The following is a 6000-nucleotide window of genomic DNA, read 5'->3' on the forward strand; positions in this document are numbered from 1 at the left end:
ATGCCTTCGTTATTCATGTTATTGTATATCCGTGTCTCAGTTTATATGATTTTTTTTCTTTTCTTATTTGGCCCAAATTTGAGGCACTGCCGTCATAAAATTCATATAACCATCTTCACTTAGTGAGATACAACTTTGTTATTAATGTTTATTTGTTTCTCACATAATTAAACTTTTACCCTCCAATTAAGTAGACAAAATTTTCAGTAGGTGAACTGAATATTGTGCATGATTGTCTTACAATGCTCCATTTAATGTGAGGAATAATTTTGTATACTCGTTTGGTGCCTGGAATTGAGGTGAATTGGACAACTCATTCTGTTAAGATCTGTTGAAAGAAGAAATGAAGAAATTTTGTCTAACTTGAAGGTAGAAGATGAATTGCTCAGGAAGAAAAGTAATATTTTTAAATCCTCACAAATGGGTAAGATTAGAAGAATACGTGTTTTTCATGTCTAATCACTCACCTCTACCTTCACATGTACCATAAACTATATAAGTTATTCAATCCAATCTAAACCTAAATACCAACTGAACTCATAGATTGTTTTTTCCACTTCCAACGTTATCTTGCATGTGAAGAATAGGGTATCACGGGAATTTCCATAAGGATAATTATGTTTAAAATGTTATAATATTTTAAAAAAAGAGGTATTCATCAATTTATTCCCTGAACTTGTAAGGATTTGCCAATTTTCCCCCTCAAGTCTCATAATTAGTCAATTTTCTCCCTCAACTCTCATAATTAGTCAATTTGCACCCTACTGTTAATTTTTTTTTAATTTTTCATCTATTCTTCCGTTAAGTAGGTATCCACATGACTGCCTTTGAAGGCCAAAAAAAAGTCAATTTGCACTCTACTGTCATTTTCTGTTAAGTAGGTTTCCCTACACCTTACCAGAGGTAGACGAGGCCGAGGGAGGAGGCGACAGGGTGTGGACAACTGCAAACTGCACAAGCAGCATATCAAATGGACTGGGCTGCAAACAACAGAGGAGGGAGGCGTTGGCAGCAGTCATGGGCTCAGCATGGAGACAACGAAGAAGAAGAGAAAGTTCGAAGAAAAGGAAGAAGATAGAATGTGTTGGGAAAATAACTTTTTTGCCCTTTAAAGGCAGTCATGCGGATATGTACTTAACGGAAGAATAGATGAAAAATAAAAAAAAAAAATAGTAAGGTGCAAATTGACTAATTATGAGAATTAAAGGGGGAAATTGGCCAAAATTAAAGTTGAGGGGGAAAATTGACTAATTATGAGAGTTGAGGGGGAGGGGGGAAATTAGCCAAAATTAAAATTGAGCGGGAAAATTAGCCAATAGTCACAAGTTCAGATGATAAATTGATGAATACCTCTTAAAAAAATATCGACAAAATTTATGTTAATTATAAACAGATCAATTAGATTTTATAGTACACTAGTGCACCAAAAACAAACAAAAATTATATTGATTTCATTGCATAACAACTGACTGGCAGCCCTTGTTTTAATTTTTGATATTTAGGAATAGGGTCAACTCGATTTCAAACCATGCATTGCAATTTCCAATTAATGGTAGGTGAATTAGTCATATCAAATGTTCGACTTTGGTATGATAGGTTTCAGACTCGTGCACAATAAAATACCAAAACCAATATTTTTTTTGTAGATTTCATTAAAAGAGGCGAGGCAAAACAGCCCCAACCCCATCCTGAAGGATTCATTACAAACGGTCCTCAAGGACAAGATCAGTGATAAAACTAGGAGGGCAGACCAGCCATTCCTGACAGCTACCGATACTTAAGCTAAATCGGGCAAGACGACGAGCTACCAAAGTCAATATTGAACGCGACTTATTAGAGCAACTATGAGATGGTCCAAAGTTTATTTAATCCATCCAAATGAATAGTAAGTGACTACAATGAACAGTAATTGACCAAATGCATCTTCATCCTTTAAAAATGAGCTAGGCAAAAATCTAGTCAATTCATATTAAAATATTATTAATTTTTTTTATAAAATAATTGTAATTTTAATTTCGGATATAATTTTTAACCAATCTTGTCACGCCACGTGTCATTTTCCAAAAATACATTTTTTGTGAAAGATGGTTAGGTATATATATAATCTTTTATTTTATTTTCTGTATTTTTAAACAAGTTTTTATTAAGTTAATTAATTTGGACCCTTGGATTTCAAAAAAATGAAATCCAACTGTTGGACGCGCGCCCACGCGCATGTCTATCCCACGCACCAACGGCAAAAAAAAACAAATTCACATAGCTGACATCAGCCTGGCGTCATGTAGACCGGTCTCTTGCTCAGTCTATTATGTGTTAGGCTCAAAGCTGGCCTCCACTTTGGGCCAACCTATTGGGTGGCGTGGGGTGAGTTTTTCTTTTTTAATGTTTTGGGGGGAAGAGAGGGTGGGGGTGGGGGGCGGCTGGCCTAAAAAATAGAGTTTGAGCTAGCACATTTGTTAGGGGTGGAAGTGCTTTTAAAGTAAAACAAAAACTGCAACATCACAGTCTGAACTCAATTCATAGTTGCTGCATAACATAAACTATAATGCAATGTCTGCCTTGAGCTTGAATTAAAACAGGCAAAATCCGATTTCTCTTTCGGCCACCATCCCAAACACTGAACTCTTTCTTCTCCCAACCCAAAAAAGATTCACTTTAACGTTCCAATAACAATACCATTTTGAGCTCCTACTCATCAAAATCTGTAAAGAAACGAACCTTGAGGCAATGCATGCATAGCTATACTTGATTCCTTCTCCTTTATATGTGCTAATATATTGCTGATCGAGTTACAGATTTGCATACTCATGAATCATGACTCATAACCAACACTGATCAAGTTGCAGACCTAAGTAAAATATCTCTTTGATTATGTCTAAAACAAAAAAGGTGGTGTTATCTACACACTCATTTTTACCTCCCACACACAATTTGTTAATTTTTATCTTTTGATCTTCTTTGATTCATTTAATCCGACAGCTAAAAACTCAGAGAGGTGTGTCAAAAATCTCATTGGAAATCTAAGGTGATAATGACACGTGGAGGATAAGATCAACAAAGTGTATATATATATATATATATGTGTGTGTTTGTGTGTGTGTATTTTCAATGTGAATAGTATCTGTGATTGACCTGCCCTTGCATGAACAATGGCAAAACAGGTGAAAGCGCTAAGAGATCGCACATAAGAAAAGTGATAAGTTCTCCCTCAGCATCTAATCACATGATGCTTGAAACCAATCAAACACTCTTTTACTCAAATTTTAGTTGTGCAAATTTTAGATGAGCAATCAATTAGGCACTTTGTCTCTCTCATAATATGATTCTAATTGCTGAGTGGCTTCATGGTCTCTCTGATATCGTATAACTGCCACACCAAAAATTAGTCACCCAAAAGTGAAAGCTTTCTATCATGTTCTAGTTTTTAGGCTGATAGCCTAAGTTTAATCTCTTCAATTATCTCAAGGCCGGAACCAACCTTAAAACTATGGTGAGCGTTGTAACCCCGCGGCGTCAGGTTTTTGAAAAATCAAAAGCTTAGTGCCAATTTTCAAGTACACTGCCACTCTATGCTCATCCCATCCTAGTAAAAATTAGCCTAGACTACCCTAACAACTCACAACACCAGTCTGTCACCAAAATTTTTAGGTGGTTCAGAGTATTGTTTTAACAGTTAAATCTTGATTTTTGTATTTTAAATAAAGATCTAACGGTTAAAACATTTAGAATATCAAATACTCTAAAATACTTAAGAAAGTATTTTTAGTCATTTGCACATATATAACACACTTAGAATATCAAATATTCTAGAGTACTCAAGAAAGTCTCATCAGTCATTTGCACATATGTAACACATTGAACAGAAAATTATAGCCCACCCCTATCGAAACTACAAAATCTGCCGCATGGCAAATGTTATAAACAAAGATTTCCTCTTACCATTGCAGTTTGGTTAGATCATATATAAATTATAAACAAAGTTTTCAACACGATCTGATTTTATTTTATTTTTGCTTAGCAAGTATGTATGTATGTTACCGTTGCCACGCCAAGCAGTCAGTTCTTAAATCTGGTTGACTTTTGAACCCAAAACCAATAGTATAATATCGTACATGTTTCTTCAAAGAACCTTTTTTCTTGATCCGAAAACACATGCAACAAGAAGTTATTCACCTTCTATTTATTGTAATTCTTAGACATATGTGTGAAACAATTAATCAAATATATTATTAATTTAAACTAAATTAAACATCACTGCTGCCGGCCTCGTTTGTACAGCCACATATCATTTTCTTCCGCAATCTTTTTGTGAATTGTCAACCGAGCACATTCAGCTTGCTGATGAGTTGTCCATGAAAGCAATGTCATTCAAGAGAAAAATTTGAGTACGACAACTTGATCACGCGACCAGTTTGATTATTCTCGTAAAATCATTAGACCATTAATTTAATATTTTTGTTGAATTCAACTCCAACGTTTAATTACAAGTTAATTTTATTTTATGTAAAAGCTGTCATAATCAGATAACTCTATCTAAATTTTTCTACTCACACTTTGTATCCCAAGCAATTGGATCTGTCTTTGTAAGCATGTGAAATGAAAGATTCTTCTTTGTTCTTCCTTCCAAGCCAAGCCATAAAAAAAGATGATGAGCAATTTGGTAAAGAAAACCCTTTTATACATGTGTCCCGATACTGCAGAATGTACCTAAATATTGATTAATCTTGCCCCTTCATTTTTATATTCTTAGATTTCCACTTATCTCTGACGTTGATTCCCAATAAAGCCATTAGGCATGCCATGTGTGATTATATTTATATTCTCTTTATATAAAGGGTAGAGCTTTGCTCCAACATGTAGCCATTTTCTTCTGTTCGTAATTTATAATGCACTAAAAGATTAGATTTTAAGTAAACGGTCTTTTCGAAATACAAAATTAATATTCTAAACTATTCTGATTCACGAAACATAATTTGAATGTAGATGTAAGGGAAAGACGCATCATCCTAACTTACATCTGCATATTAATAAAATTAAAAAAGATAGGCAGCTAGCTTATAGAACACTTAAATCAGTGGCATGTAGTTTGATTGACTCTTTTATTTGGTCTCATTATCCTGCCTACAACTTTTAGTGAAGGACGGAAATACCAATGCCCTGTGAATCAAAACTATATTGTAAATTTGTAATGCCACTTAACAGAAGTTTTCCAACGAGAAATATAAAGAGTCAATCGACCAACTACTCACATTTCGTAACTATAGCGCAAGATTTACTGCGCACTAGAAAAAACCCTGCCAGCGAACCGCTAAGAGAACAGAGAAAAAAAAGAAAGAAAGAAAAAGTGTAAACAGAATACAAAGAGTCCAAGCAATATGAATTTGTGATCAACTTCAACAAATGTCACAGTTCCCCAATGTTGACTTTTTTGCTTCATATCTTTCATTCAAACTTGGATCTTTGAATCGCTTGACTTTTTTTGGGTTTGCAAATCCATCGAGACTCAAAGTTCTCAAACTTTGAACTTAGATTTGCACAATGTTTCTTTTTCCATTTGCCTCTTCCAAAAATGGACCTCAAAATTTGAGTAACCTAGAAACCAAACCCTAGCTGGATGGTGGCCTCCATTCCTTTCTCCTTTGAGATTCTCAATCTCATCAAACATATACTAAAGTTTTACTATTTTGGGACTTTCACACCAATTAGATATATAGTTATTTTCCGGTGTGGTTAACTGCACTTTTAAACGTGCAGTCAAGGTTATCAATGATATATCTACAAGATCATATTGAAAGATTAAAGCATCAACAATATTACTGCTATATCTACATTTTAAAAATACAGTTAACCGCACTATAGACAAATTTTTAGACCTAAATAAATAAATCACCCAAAAGCTACTAAAACTCACCCTTTTCCTAGATCTCCCCTACCCCCACCCTTAAACTAGAGAGCAAAAAACCATGTCAATAATTAACAACTACTATATATCACCAAATG

This window comes from the organism of the source record quoted next, unplaced genomic scaffold, assembly GCF_019419815.1.
Source record: "Pyrus x bretschneideri cultivar Hongxiangsu unplaced genomic scaffold, Pyrus_bretschneideri_v1 Contig2, whole genome shotgun sequence".
NCBI lineage: Eukaryota > Viridiplantae > Streptophyta > Magnoliopsida > Rosales > Rosaceae > Pyrus > Pyrus x bretschneideri.